This window comes from Ranitomeya imitator, chromosome 5, assembly GCF_032444005.1.
Source record: "Ranitomeya imitator isolate aRanImi1 chromosome 5, aRanImi1.pri, whole genome shotgun sequence".
In the NCBI taxonomy this organism is placed as follows: domain Eukaryota; kingdom Metazoa; phylum Chordata; class Amphibia; order Anura; family Dendrobatidae; genus Ranitomeya; species Ranitomeya imitator.
In genome coordinates this window covers 148,485,606-148,501,530 of record NC_091286.1, presented here as the reverse complement: position 1 = coordinate 148,501,530, position 15,925 = coordinate 148,485,606, and the positions used below count along the sequence as shown (strand labels likewise).

Genomic DNA, 15,925 nt, shown 5'->3' with positions numbered 1-15,925 from the left:
CTTCGTCCGGCTGACTAGGTACAATTGTAACTATTCCGTTTTAAAATTGCAATACATTTTTTTTTTTTCGAAAAGACACAGATGGTTGAAATTTTGTGACATCTCTACCGTTTTGGTCCAGAATATATTGGCCAAATTTCAATAAAATATATATGAAGGTACAATTGTACCTCTGCAGCCTGTTAACATTGTAAAATTATGCAGCCTGACGAAGGTTAAATTGTAAAATGTTTTAATTTTAGTGTTAAAAATGTCGCTGATTGAGGACCTCTGATCGCCACTTACGGTAATCTACTATATAGACAAAATCACTGATGTGGACTAAAAATATTCAACCACCTTCGTGACTTAGCTAATTTTTACAATTCTGACCACTGTTACTTTGAGGTAATATCTCTAGAACTCAGCGTATCCCACTGATTCTGAGATAGTTTTCGTGTGACAATTTGTAATTCACGTCAGGGGTAAAAATGTCTTGCGTTTATGAAAAAAATGGAAATTTGGCAAAAATTATAGAAATGTTTAAACTTTTAATTTTTGTGCTCTTAAATCAGAGATATGTCACACAAAATAGTTGTTAACATTTCCCACACGTCAACTTTACATCAGCACAATTTTGTAAACACCATTTTTTTTTTGTTAGGCAGTTATATGGGTTAAAAGTTGACCAGCGATTTTCTCATATTTCCAACAATTTACAAGACCATTTTTTTAGCTACCACATGACATTTGAAGTGAGTTTGAGGGGTCTATTTAACAGAAAATACCCAAAAGTGACACCATTCTAAAACCTGCACCCCCCAAGGTGCTCAAACCCACATTCAATAAGTTTATTACCTCTTCAGTTGCTTAATGAGAACTGAAGCAATGTAGAAGGAAAAAATTAACATTTAACTTTTTTCACAAAAAATTGAACTTAGATCCAAACTTTATTTTCACAAGGCTAACATGAGAAAAAATTGTACTGCAATTTCTCCTGAGCATGCCGATACCCCATACGTGCGGGAAATCCACTGTTTGGGCACACGGCAGGGATTAGAAGGGAAGGAGCACCGTTTGACTTTTTGAATGCAAAATTGTCTGAAATCAAGAGCGGACGCCATGTCGTGTTTGGAGAGCCCCTGATGTTCTTAAACAGTTGAAACCACCTACAAGTGACCCCATTTTGGAAAATACACCACTCAAATATTTTATCCAAGGGTATAGTGAGCATTCTGAACCCACAGGTACGACACAGAATTTGATAACATTAGATTATCTTATTGAATATGTAATTATTAGTGTTGCGCGCACGTGCTCGCTACTACAATTTGCATCGGGTCCAGGAACACATGGGCTACTCACACAGTGAACAAGTCTGTAGGAACATGCTCACACACCACCAAGAAACTTGAAGACACAAAAGAGCATGGTAGAACCAAAAACACTCAGTTTCAAAGAATAACAGTAATCTGCAAGTGCTAGTAAAAAGATGTAAAAAACAGGGTATTTGGTTGATACGTTTTTTGCAAAAAATGTATACTAAGCTGCTCCACCAAACGTCAAGGTATACCCATATCAGAGCAGTCCTAACTGATGTATGCAATCCCTATCTGATGTATTTAAAAACCTGATCATCTGTATATTACCTTGACGTTTGGTGGAGCAGCTTAGTATACATTTTTTGCAAAAAACGTATCAACCAAATACCCTGTTTTTTACATCTTTTTACTAGCACTTGCAGATTACTGTTATTCTTTGAAACTGAGTGTTTTTGGTTCTACCATGCTCTTTTGTGTCTTCAAGTTTCTTGGTGGTGTGTGAGCATGTTCCTACAGACTTGTTCACTGTGTGAGTAGCCCATGTGTTCCTGTTTCCATAATTGTTCTCTTGTGTCTACAAGACTGGGGAGTTACCCACCACTCCTCTTGGGCTATCTGCACAAAAGCTGTTCCACTCAGCATGTCCACATGGACTTTTCCTCTCTGAACCCTGTTCACACAGGTAATATACAGATGATCAGGTTTTTAAACCTGCGTCTGCAGCATCAATAGTAAAAATATCTAATCTTACAAATAATAATTTTAAAAAAAATGTTATTCTCACCCTCCGACGTGCGCCCTGTCCTCGGCAGTGCAAGCGGCAGGTTCCGATGCCAAGGATGCTATGGGAGAAGGACCTGCCATGACGTCACGGTCACGTGACCACGACGTCATCACAGGTCCTGCGCTCATACCAACCCTGGGACCGGAAGCTGCCGCGTGCACCGCACACAAGCGCCAGGGCCCCTCGGAAGGTGAGTATGTGTTTATTTTTTATTTTAACCCCTTAGCGACCGCCAATACGCCTTTTAACGGCGGCCGCTAAGGGTACTTAAACCACAGCGCCGTTAATTAACGGTGCTGTGGGAAAAAGTAAATAGCACCCCCCAGAGTCGGATTTTCTCCGGGGTCTCGGCTGCCGGGGGTAGCCGAGACCCCAGAGAACATGATTCGGGGTTTTTTTTACCGACCCCGCATTTGTGATCGCCGGTAATTAACCGTTTACCGGCGATCGCAAAAAAAAAAAAAAAAGGCGATCTCTTTTTAATTTCTCTGTCCTCCGATGTGATCGCACATCAGAGGACAGAGAAAAGGGGTCCCAGATAGCCCCCCGATACTCACCTATCTCCCTCGGTGCTCCTCGTGGCTCCCGGTGGGCGCCCCCATCTTCAAAATGGCAGGCGCATGCGCAGTGCGCCCGCTGGCCGGCATCGGGAGAATCTTTGGGGTCTCGGCTGCCGGGGGTAGCCGAGACCCCAAAGAACATGATCGGGGTCGGTTTTACCGACCCCTGTTTTGCGATCGCCGGTAATTAACTGTTTACCGGTGACCGCAAAAAAAAAAAGTCAAAGTGTAATTCTCTGTCCTCTGATGTGATCGCACATCAGAGGACAGAGAAATAGGGGGTTTCAGGGACCCTATTATACCTACCGGTGTCCCTGGATCCTCCTGCTGCGCCTCCTGGTCTTCTTGGCAAAAGAAAATGGCGGGCGCATGCGCAGTGCGCCCGCCATCTGTCGCCATCTGCCGGCCGGCAGGAGAAGAGCAGTGGGGCTAAAATTAGGGCTAGGGTTAGGGGTGGGGCTAAATTTAGGGTTAGGGTTGGGGCTAAATTCAGGGTTAGGGTTCTTTCACACTTACGTCGGTACGGGGCCATCGCAATGCGTCGGCCCGACATACCGACGCACGTTGTGAATATTGTGCACAACGTGGGCAGAGTATGTAGTTTTTCAACGCATCGACTGCCCAATCTATGTCCTGGGGAGGAGGGGGCGTAGTTACGGCCACGCATGCGCGGTCAGAAATGGAGGACGCGACGTAGAAAAAAACGTTACATTGAACGTTTTTTGTGCTGACGGTTCGCCAAAACACAACTGATCCAGTGCACGACGGACGCGACGTGTGGCCATCCGTCACAATCCGTCGGCAATACAAGTCTATGGGCAAAAAACCGCATCCTGCGGGCACATTTGGAGGATCCGTTTTTTGTCCAAAACGACGGATTGCGACGGATGCCAAACGACGCAAGTGTGAAAGTACCCTTAGGGCTAGGGTTAGGGTTGGGGCTAAAGTTAGGGCTAGGGTTGGGGCTAAAGTTATGGTTAGAGTTGGGATTAGGGTTAGGGTTTGGATTAGGGTTGGTATTAGGGTTAGGGTTGGCATTAGGGTTACGCTTGGGATTAGGGTTAGGTTTGGGATTAGGGTTAGGGTTGTGATTAGGGGTGTATTGGGATTAGGGTTAGGTTTGAGGTTAGGGTTGAGATTAGGATTAGGGGTGTGTTGGATTTAGGGTTTTGATTAGGGTTATGGTTAGGGTTGACATTAGGGTTGTTTTGGGGTAAGGGTTGTGATTATCGTTAGGGTTAGTGATTAGGATTAAGGATCGGGTTGAGATTAGGGTTAGGGGTGTGTTGGGGTTAGGGTTGGAGCTAGAATTGGGGGGTTTCCACTGTTTAGGTACATCAGGGGGTCTCCAAACACGACAGCCAATTTTGCACTCAAAAAGTCAAATGGTGCTCCCTCCCTTCTGAGCTCTGCCGTGCGCCCAAACAGTGGGTTACCCCCACATATGGGGCATCAGCGTACTCTGGATAAATTGGACAACAACTTTTGGGGTCCAATTTCTCCTGTTACCCTTGTGAAAATAAAAACTTGGGGGCTACAAAATCTTTTTTGTGGAAAAAAATTTTTTTTTTATTTTCACGATTCTGCATTCTAAACTTCTGTGAAGCACTTGGGCATTCAAAGTTCTCACCACACATCTAGATAAGTTCCTTGGGGGAGTCTAGATTCCAAAATGGGGTCACTTGTGGGGGTTACTACTGTTTAGGTACATCAGGGGCTCTGCAAACGCAACATAACGCCCACAGACCATTCTATCGAAGTCTGCATTCCAAAACCGCGCTCCTTCCCTTCCGAGCTCTGCCGTGCGCCCAAACAGTGGTTTACCCCCACATATGGCACATCAGTGTACTCGGGATAAATTGGACAACAACTATTGCGGTCCAATTTCTCCTGTTACCCTTGTGAAAATAAAAACTTGGGGGCTACAATATCTTTTTTGTGGAAAAAAAAAATATTTTTTATTTTCACGACTCTGCATTCTAAACTTCTGTGAAGTACTTGGGCATTCAAAGTTCTCACCACACATCTAGATAAGTTCCATGGGGGGTCTAGTTTCCAAAATGGGGTCACTTGTGGGGGGTTTCCACTGTTTAGGCACATCAGGGGCTCTCCAAACGCGACATGGCGTCCGATCTCAATTCCAGACAATTCTACATTGAAAAAGTAAAACTGCACTCCTTCTCTTCCAAGCTCTGCGGTGCGCCCAAACAGTGGTTTACCCCCACATATTGGGTATCGACGTACTCAGGAGAAATTGCACTACAACTTTTGTGGTCTAATTTCTCCTGTTACCCTTGTGAAAATAAGAATTTGTGGGCGAAAAGATCATTTTTGTGCAAACAAATGCGATATTTTATTTTCACGGCTCTACGTTATAAACTTCTGTGAAGCTCTTGGGGGTTCAAAGTGCTCACCACACATCTAGATAAGTTCCTTAAGGGGTCCAGTTTACAAAATGGTGTCACTTGTGGGGGGTTTCCACTGTTTAGGCACATCAGGGGCTCTCTAAACGTGACATGGCGTCCGATCTCAATTCCAGCCAATTCTGCATTGAAAAAGTCAAACGGCGCTCCTTCATTTCCAAGTTCTGCGGTGCGCCCAAACAGTGGTTTACCCCCACATATGGGGTATTGGCGTATTCAGGAGAAATTGCATAACAAAATTTATGGTTACATTTCTGTTTTTACACTTGTGAAAATAAAAAAAATGGTTCTGAATTAAAATGTTTGCAAAAAAAAGTTAAATGTTCATTTTTTCCTTCCACATTGTTTCAGTTCCTGTGAAGCACGTAAAGGGTTAATAAACTTCTTGAATGTGGTTTTGAGAACCTTGAGGGGTGTAGTTTTTAGAATGGTGTCACACTTCATTATTTTCTATCATATAGACCCCTCAAAATGACTTCAAATGTGATGTGGTCCCTTAAAAAAAGGTGTTTTAAAAATGAGAAATTGCTGGTCAACTTTTAACCCTTATAACTGCCTAACAAAAAAAATTTTGTTTCCAAAATTGTGCTGATGTAAAGTAGACATGTGGGAAATGTTATTTATTAACTATTTTTTGTGACATATCTCTCTGATTTAAGGGCCTAAAAATACAAAGTGTGAAAATTGCAAAATTTTAAAAATTTTCGCCATATTTCCGTTTTTTTCATAAATAATCGCAAGTAATATCGAAGAAATGTTACCACTAACATGAAGTACAATATGTCACGAAAAAACAATCTAAGAATCAGCGGGATCCGTTGAAGAGTTCCAGAGTTATAACCTCATAAAGTGACAGTGGTCAGAATTGCAAAAATTGGCTCGGTCATTAAGTACCAAATTGGCTCTGTCACTAAAGGGTTAAGTCTGTTTTAACCTGTTACATACGTGGCTGGGCAATATGCTACGGGGCTAGGCAATATACTACGTGCCTGTGCTGTATACCAGAGGTGTCAAACTGCATTCCTCGAGGGCCGCAAACAGGTCATATTTTCAGGATTTCCTTGTACTGCACAGGTGATAATTTAATCACCTGCACAGAATGATTCCAGCACTTTGTGCAATGCAAAGGAAATCTTGAAAACATGCATGGTCTGAGGCCCTCGAGGAATGCAGTTTGACACCTCTGCTGTATACTACGTGGCTCTGGGCTGTATACTACGTGGCTCTGTGCTGTATACTACGTCGCTGGGCAATATACTATGTGGCTGGGCAATATACTACGTGGCTGGGCAATATACTACGTGGCTGGGCAATATACTACGTGGCTGGGCAATATACTACGTGGCTGGGCAATATACTACGTGGCTGGGCAATATACTACGTGGCTGGGCAATATACTACGTGGTTGGGCAATATACTACGTCACTGGGCAATATAGTACGTGGCTGGGCAATATACTACGTGGGTTATGCAATATACTACGTGGACATGCATATTCTAGCATACCCGATGCATTAGAATCGGGCCACCATCTAGTATTTGATATTTCTCCTTCGCCTCATTGGGGCACACAGACTGTGGGTGTATGCTGCTGTCACTAGGAGGCTGACACGAAGTGATACAAAGAAAATTAGCTCCTCCCCTGCAGTATACACCCTCCTGCTGGCTCTCAGCTAACGAGTTCTTGCTTAGTGTCCGTAGGAGGCACACGGACGGGTCTGCTGTTCAGACCCCAAACTCTTTATTTTATTTTTACCTTTTACATTTTTGATTTTACGTTTTTACAACGGACGAAGGGGCGACGGATCCTTTCAAGGCTCCGATCTCCCCGAACCATCAACAGGCGAGCACAAAGAAAAAAATAAAATAAAAAAATAAATAGAGCGCTAATCAGCAAACATTCCAAACCATGCCCAGCAGAATATAATAGTATTGTCATATGGGACTTAGATTAGTAGATAACCACAAAGTTTTAAGTGAATCGCGCAGTGCAAATCACTTTCTATATCGGCATAGAGGAAATCCTCTAGCCGTCAATACCACTAGTATAGGACACAATCATCCCTTCAAAGCATATCCAGCAATTTCAGTACTCATCACATTTACTACTGCTGAACCCCTGATGAACCTCCGTCATATCTATGAGGGGGAAACGCGTCGGGCATTGGGAAACTTGCTGATTAGCGCTTCATGTTATGCTAGCGGTTCCGGAGGGCTCCTTCTTAGTAGCGGCGCGCTTTTCCAGGGTCCCCATAGTTTCCGGCGCTCAGCGGCTGCACGCCGGGCCGAAGCCGCAAATTTAGCCCCCAGCTTCGGCCTAGCACAGGCCGCATCCCGACGGGCTCCACCCACCTTTCGCGTCATTTTGCAGCTCCGCCCCCCGGTCCTGGCGCTTCTCGCTCTCTACGAGATTACCCTCCCAACCCCCGGCGGCCATCTTTCTTCCTTCTCTGCACGCTGCAGCTCCAGCTCTTCCAGCCGCAGCTGCATTCCTCCACGTGCAGCGCTCTGAACGCCAGCTGTCACCTGCAGCACCGCCGCCGCCTCTCTCTCTCTGCGGGACACACGACCACGGGTAAGGAGACCACGTCAGGTTCTCCCTTGCAGCGTCGCCCTTGCTTCCATACTTTATAGACACTGAGGTCTATCTTACATTAGGGTACATCATGTCCCAGTCAAAGACCAAAACGACCACAAAGGTGCATACTACCTTTTTTTCTGTGTGTACCACCTGCCAGGCTCCACTTCCTCGGCCTCAGAGTTCTCCCCTCTGCTCAGCCTGCGATGCCCCAAGTGCCCAGGAGCCCTCCGCCGCCACCGACCCCAGTGTATCTAGTCCCCCTGAGTGGGTCGCATCACTGTCACAGTCCATGGATTCTTTAGCCAAAGCTATTAAATCCCTTCAGGACCCCTCTGGGGAGCGGGGCACTCCTTTTCATGGGTTAAGAGATCCCTCCGTAACAGGGGAATCATCGGCCAGCAGGGGCTGCTCTCGCCGGAAAGAGGCACGGTCATCCAGAAAACGGATCCGCACTACCTCCCCTGAGCACTCACCACGCCAGTCAACCTCTGGTAGCTCCACCTCTCGCTCACCCTCTTTAGGGGCTTGTAGCGATCACGACTCTGAATATGAGTCTGATGCATCCTTAGACCCGGATGCTCCGGAGTTTAGATCTACAGTTGACTCCCTCATTGAGGCAGTCAATCACGCACTTCAAGTGGACGATGACCCTAATTCTGCTCCGGACCATTCAGTCTCCTTTACTAGAACCAAGCGTTCCCATAAGACGTTCGCCTCTCACCCAGATTTCCTGGATATAGTCAGGCGACACAGGGAGCGTCCGGATAAGCGTTTCATGGGCAAAAAGACCCTGGAATCGAAGTATCCCTTTTCCGCAGATCTCATTAAAGACTGGACGGAATCTCCAGTAGTAGATCCTCCGGTTTTGCGCCTAGCTTCCAAAACTCTCTTATCCGTTCCAGATGGTGCTTCAATTAAGAATCCCACTGAACGCCAGCTAGACTCCCTAGCTCGCTCAGTGTACGAAGCCTCAGGTTCCTCCCTATCTCCCTCCTTCGCCGCGGCTTGGGTTGCCAAAGCAATGGTTTTCTGGGCAGATGCCCTAGCAAAATCCGTTCAGGAACAGGATCTCCCGTCTGAGGTGGCGGACCTTGCCAAACAGATTGCCATGGCTGGAGATTACGTGATGTACGCATCTCTCGATGCAGCGGACTGTGCAGCAACTGCGGCATTGAACGCCATCACCATCAGAAGAGCTCTCTGGCTCAGAGAGTGGCGCGCAGATTCCTCCTCAAAAATGTCTCTGATTTCCCTTCCTTTTCAGAGCGTGCGTCTTTTTGGAGAAAAGCTAGACCAGCTTATGTCCGACGCTACAGGTGGAAAGAGCAAGTTCCTCCCCCAACATAGGCCCAAAGCTGCTTTTCAGCGCCAACAATATTTTCGCTTTCGGCCCTTTCGTAGCAGTCCATCCTGGTCCAATCCTGCCGCCTCATCCAGATCAGACCGATCCGCTCGCTCAGACAGAGACTCCGGACCCTCTTTCAGGCCGGATCAGTCCTGGCGAGGAAAGCCTAGGCAACCCAGAACCAGAGGGTCCAGGCCTGCCAGATTCCCTTCGCATTGACTCGGGAACTATTCCAGTCGACACCTCCAAAGTAGGCGGACGTCTACTTCTTTTTTAGCAAGTCTGGCTCTCCATCGTTCACGACGAATGGGTCAGGGATCTGGTGTCGTCTGGCTACAAAATAGAATTCTCTGCCTCCCCTCCAGCACGTTTTTTTCCCTCTCGTCTCCCAAGTTCGGGGGCTCAGTCTCTCGCCCTTCAATGCGCCGTTCAATCCCTCCGCCAAAGCGAGGTCATTGTTCCGGTTCCGGAACACGAGATATTCAGAGGCTTTTACTCAAACCTCTTCGTCATGCCAAAAAAGGACGGGACGGTGCGCCCCATTTTGGACCTGAAGCTCTTAAACAAGTATGTAAAAGTACGGCACTTCAGGATGGAATCTCTCCGGTCGGTCATCTCCTCGATGGAGAGAGGGGAATACCTGGCATCAATAGACATCAAAGATACCTATCTTCATATCCCAATATTCCCGCCACATCAAAGGTTCCTCCGCTTTGCCATCCTAGAGGACCATTTCCAATTCACGGCCTTACCCTTCGGTCTTGCCACGGCGCCCAGGGTATTCACAAAAGTCATGGCCATTCTTCACTCTCGAGGAGTGGTCGTGTTGCCTTACTTAGACAACATCCTCATAAAAGGTCCGTCTTATCAGGCCTGCGAAGCAAGCGTCCGCATTACCTTGGATTCTCTTTCGCGCCTGGGCTGGTTAATCAACTCGGACAAGTCCTCCCCCTTTCCTGCCCGACGGATCTCCTTCCTAGGCATGATCCTGGACACCTCAAGGGGAGTGGTCTTGCTTCCTCGGTCCAAGGCCCAAGAGCTTCAGCAAGGAGCTCGGACGCTCTGCCATCCTCACCCGCGACCCATTCGGTTCGCCATGAAGATCCTGGGCAAAATGGTAGCCGCAATAGAAGCGGTCCCCTTTGCTCAACTCCATCTCCGCCCCTTACAACAGGCTCTGCTGGACAACTGGGACAGGAATCTCTTATGCCTCGATCGACCATGCCCTCTGTCCCCACGGATCAGGCAATCCCTCACATGGTGGACCCTGGGACCATCTCTCCTCCAGGGGCAGTCTTTTCTCCCGATCCGCTGGCTAGTGGTAACTACCGATGCCAGTCTCCTCGGCTGGGGAGCGGTGTTTCTACACCACTTTGCCCAGGGGCGTTGGACAATTCGGGAGTCGAGGCTCCCTATAAACATCCTGGAGATTCGTGCGATCAGACTCGCCCTGAGACACTTTCACCCCCTGCTCGCGGGTCACCCAATTCGAGTCCAATCGGACAATGTCACAGCGGTGCCATATATAAACCATCAAGGGGGTACCCGCAGCAGGGTGGCGATGCAGGAAGTCTCCCAAATTCTAAGTTGGGCCGAAGCCAACCACTCCACCATTTCCGCGGTGCACATTCCAGGCGTCGAAAACTGGGCGGTGCAATTTCTCAGCCGTCAGGGCCTTGCCTCGGGGGAGTGGGAACTTCATCCAGAGGTTTTCCGGCAAATCTGCCTTCCCTGGGGGACCCCGGACGTGGATTTGATGGCGTCCAGATTGAATGCCAAAGTTCACAATTTCAAAGCACGTTCTCGGGATCCCCAGGCTATCGGAGTGGGCGCGCTGATATCCCCGTGGCATCAGTTCCAACTCCCGTACGTGTTTCCTCCGCTTCCCTTACTGCCGAAGGTGATCCGGAAAATCAAGACAGAGGGGGTACCGGTCATTCTTGTCGCCCCGGATTGGCCACGTCGCGCTTGGTACGCGGAGCTCGTTCAGCTCGTATCCGACGTCCCCTGGCGGTTACCAGACCGCCCAGAGCTGCTTCGCCAAGGGCCGATCTGCCACCAGAGCTCAGGGGCCCTACGTTTAACGGCGTGGCTGTTGAAACCTGGATTCTAACTCGAGCTGGTTTCTCCCAGCAGGTCATTCCCACCATAAGCGCTCGCAAGGCGTCTTCCGCTTCCATCTATCACCGCACCTGGAAAACCTTCTTCTCGTGGTGCAGGCTCCGAGGTCGCCCTCCGCTCGTTTTCCCAATCCCTTCCATTTTGGATTTCCTTCAGTCCGGCTTGGATTCCGGCTTGGCGCTGAGTTCCCTCAAGGGTCAGATCTCAGCGTTATCCGTGTTATTCCAACACAGGATCGCTGCCAACTTACAAGTCAAGACCTTCATTCAGGGGGTCTCCCATGTGGTACCCCCCTACAGAATGCCGTTAGAGACCTGGGATCTCAACTTGGTTCTGGGGGTTCTTCAGGAACCTCCGTTTGAGCCTCTTCAGGACATTCCGCTAACTCCTCTCCTGGAAGGTTGCCTTCCCTGTAGCTGTGACGTCTATCAGACGGGTCTCAGAATTGGCCGCTTTATCCTGCCGGGCTCCTTTTCTTGCCTTCCACCAGGACAAGGTAGTCCTACGCCCATCTCGGCCTTTCTTCCTAAGGTGGTCTCAACTTTTCACCTTAATGAGGACATCATTCTTCCCTCTTTCTGCCCGCAGCCAAAACACAGGGTCGAAAAAGCCCCTCATTCCCTGGACGTGGTACAGGCCCTTAGGAGGTACATTTCCAGAACGGCTCATTTCCGACAATCGGACTCCCTCTTCGTTCTCCCGGAGGGTCACAGAAAGGGTTTGGCTCCGTCTAAAGCCACGATAGCCAGATGGATTCGGTCTGCTATCCAAGAATCCTATTGGGTCAGGGGCAGACCTATCCCAGCGGGGATTAGAGCACACTCCACTCGGTCGATGGGTGCTTCCTGGGCCATCCGGCACCAGGCAACGGCGGAGCAGGTTTGCAAGGCCGCAACGTGGTCCAGCCTGCATACTTTCACAAAGCACTACAATGTCCACATTCATTCCTCTGCGGATGCGGCCCTTGGCAGACGTATTCTGCAAGCGGCCGTCGCGCATTTATAGTCAGATGGTACACGGAGTTATTTGGCTGTATTGTTCCCCTCCCAGGGACTGCTTTGGGACGTCCCATGGTCCTGTGTCCCCCAATGTGGCGAAGGAGAAATTGGGATTTTTGTGTACTCACCGTAAAATTCTTTTCTCCGAGCCACTCATTGGGGGTCACAGCACCCACCCTGTTAGCCTGTTCGGCTTGTTACCTTTTTCGGTTTTTGACTTTCTTTGACATGTTATACTCTAATGTTACATGATATATTGTTATTAATCTCCTACTGCTTTTGCACTGAACTGGGTCTCTGGAAGCCAGCATGAGGGTGTATACTGCAGGGGAGGAGCTAACCTTTTTTTTGTCTCAGCTTAGTGTCAGCCTCCTAGTGACAGCAGCATAACACCCATGGTCCTGTGTCCCCCAATGAGTGGCTCGGAGAAAAGGATTTTACGGTGAGTGCACATAAAAATCCCAATTTCTGGGTATTAGGATTAGACACCACAACTAATCTGGGATTAATAATATCGATGGATGTCTATTTCCTTTTTGCTGGGAAGGATGATTGTGCCTTATACTGGCAGTATAGATATTTAAGGAACTCCGTTGTGCTGATCTAGGAGACGACCTATACTTTACATCTGTATATATTGGTTTTTCATTTATTAATTTCCATAACCTGGGAACGTTGTATGGAACTACTGGGACAATATTAGTTTTATCACATCCTGGTTACCTGGACAATATTAGATTTACTGTACTTTGTTCATTTTTTGCATTTTTATTTATAACTAGATGGTGGCCCGATTCTAATGCATCGGGTATTCTAGAATCTGCATATCCACGTAGTATATTGCACAGCCCACGTAGTATATTGCTCAGCCACGTAGTATATTGTTCAGCCACGTAGTATATTGGCCAGTAACGTAGTATATTGCCCAGTTACGTAGTATATTGCCCAGCCAGGTTTGTCACAGGTGAAAAAATAAAAAATAAACATACGGTACTCACCTTTCCGAGGGAGCCCTTGTAGTCCACGGCAGGTTCCGGTCCCAGGGTTGGTATTAGCGCAGGACCTGTGATGACGTCGCGGTCACATGACCGTGACGTCATGGCAGGTCCTTCTGCCACCGGAACCGGCAACGGAAGATGTCGGCCGGCGCGAGCTGCAACGGAGGGTGAGTATAGCAGGTTTTTCTTTTTAACATTACATTTTTACTATTGATGCCGCATAGGCCCTACTATGGCTTTTGAATCTTGAGGCCTAACCGTGAACTGGAGTACATTCGCGTTCACTCTGGACGCCATCCGATCTACATCTGGAGTGCTCCAGTGAAGGCAGATCTGATGGAAGACTTCCGGATGAAGTTCTCATTCACTTGAGGCGAGACCCTGGCAGCTGAAGAAAAAACTGCCGCCCAGGGTTCCATCCCTGGGGTGAGTGCTGCAGAGATCACCGAATGTTAGATCTCGGTCCATCAGAGAGTGCGAGGCACATAGGTCAAGGTGCCTGACCGCGGGTACCTGTTAGATGATAGACGTATGGCACAGTTGTGACAAAATCCGATTGATTACGGTTGGGGAGACCACCTGCCAGAAGGCATTGGACCTGCTGCAGCAGCAGTGGTACCGTTGGGGTCCCCAGAAAACTGATTGGGAGACTGGATTCCCGAGATAACCAGAGGCCCTGAGCAGCGTGGTAACGCTCCGTAGTCACTAGTAACCATTAAACCGGGAGAAAGGATCTCTCCCGGACGAGAAAGACGCTCAGAGACTACTCTCTGGGGACCTGTTTGACCTGAGAAAAACCTCCAAAAACAATGATCCCTAAAAGATAACCTTTATTAAAGCTAAATAAAAAGATCTGTTTTCAACAACAATACAACCAAAACACAAATTGTGTGCCTATTGAGCCCTAGGGGAACGCTAGACTCCAAACTGCCTAACAGTGGGGGTAGGCACCCTAATTTACTGTGATAGGGTGAGCTGACGAAGAGTGGGGGCGCCTCAAAAGTCCCTAGAGGTCCCTATCATGCAGGAATCCTGGTGAGACCTAGAAAATCCCTATCGGGAAAAAACTACCTGGCAGTGGAGGCTGGCACCCTAATTTGAAACGGTAGGCTGACCCTAGGGTCCCTCAAAATTGCCTATAATAAGGATAGAAGATGCAAGAGAATGTCCCAACACACCCTGGTTTCCAGAAAAACAAGGGAAAAATAATAAAACCCCCAAAAATATAAATGTCTCCAATATCACAGATGTAATCTAGTGGAAAAGTTTACATCAACAAAATGGTATGTCATACATGAGAAAAAGGAATTACCCCAGAGCAGTAAATCTACTATATAATTGTCTAAGGGTCACTTCCGTCTGTCTGTCCTTCTGTCTTTCACGGTTATTCATTTGCTGATTGGTCTCGCCAGCTGCCTGTCATGGCTGCCGCGACCAATCAGCGTCGGGCACAGTCCGGAAGAAAATGGCCGCTGCTTACTCCCCGCAGTCAATGCCTGTCGCTCGCATACTCCCCTCCGGTCACCGCTAACCCAGGGTTAATGCCAGCGGTAACGGACCGCGTTATGCCGCGGGTAACGCACTCCGTTACCGCCGCTATTAACCCTGTGTGTCCCCAACTTTTTACTATTGACGCTGCCTATGCGGCATCAATAGTAAAAAATGTAATCTTAAAAATAATAATAATAATAAAAAAAACCTGCTATACTCACCCTCCGTAGTCGCTCGCGCCGGCCGCCATCTTCCGTTGCAGGTTCCGGTGGCAAAGATGGTATGGGAGAAGGACCTGCCATGACGTCACGGTCATGTGACCGCGACGTCATCACAGGTCCTGCGCTCATACCAACCCTGGGACCGGAAGCTGCCGTGGACTACAAGGGGCCCCCGGAAAGGTGAGTATATACAACGTAGCTGGGCAATATACTACGTGGCTCTGTGCTGTATACTACGTGGCTGGGCAATATACTACGTGGCTCTGTACTGTATACTACGTCACTCGGCAACATACATCACTGGGCAATATACTTCGTAACTGGGCAATATACTACGTGGCTCTGTGCTGTATAATACGTCACTGGGCAATATACTACGTCACTGGGCAATAATACTACGTGGCTGCGCAATATACTACGTCACTAGGCAATCTACTACGTAACTGGGCAATATACTACGTGGCTGGGCAATATACTGCGTGTTTGGGCAATATACTACGTGGCTGGGCAATATACTACGTGGTTGGTCAATATACTACATCACTGGGCAATATACTACGTGGCTGGGCAATATACTACGTGGGCTGTGCAATATACCACGTGGACATGCATATTCTAGAATACCCGATGCATTAGAATCGGGCCACCATCTATATATATATTTTATTGCAGTGGGGCTGTATGTGTATTTTTCAGAGGGGTTGTGTGTGTGTTTTAAGGGGGAGTATTTTGCAGGTCTTCTGTGATGTGATGTTAAATTGCCGTGTTGGCACTTTCTGATAAATAAGTGGGCTTTGGATTGTCGTTTCGGCACTCTGTTTCTAAAAGGCTCGCCATTACTGCCCTATGTTATCTCAATAACCCACTGCCAATTGAGGATTATCTGTTTCCCCCTCTTTCATGACAGTAATTCTTTTAGCATTTGAGATGCAATTTTACTTCCCCATGCTAACTACACTGCTCAAAAAAATAAAGGGAACGCAATGTAACTCCAAGTCAATTTCACTTTTGTGAAATCAACCTGTCCAGTTTTGAAGCATCACTGGTTGTAAATCAATTTCTCCTGCTCTTGTGCAAATGGAGCAGACCGCAGGTAGAAATG

The 15,925-nt window shown here is 47.7% G+C and overlaps 1 protein-coding gene across 3 annotated transcripts in view; it reads left to right on the top strand.

Annotated features, from left to right (window-relative positions):
* The window catches only part of ANAPC1 (anaphase promoting complex subunit 1), a 314,460-nt gene that overhangs the window by 156,448 nt on the left and 142,087 nt on the right, over positions 1 to 15,925 (top strand). The gene's annotated exons all lie outside the window — the stretch shown is intronic.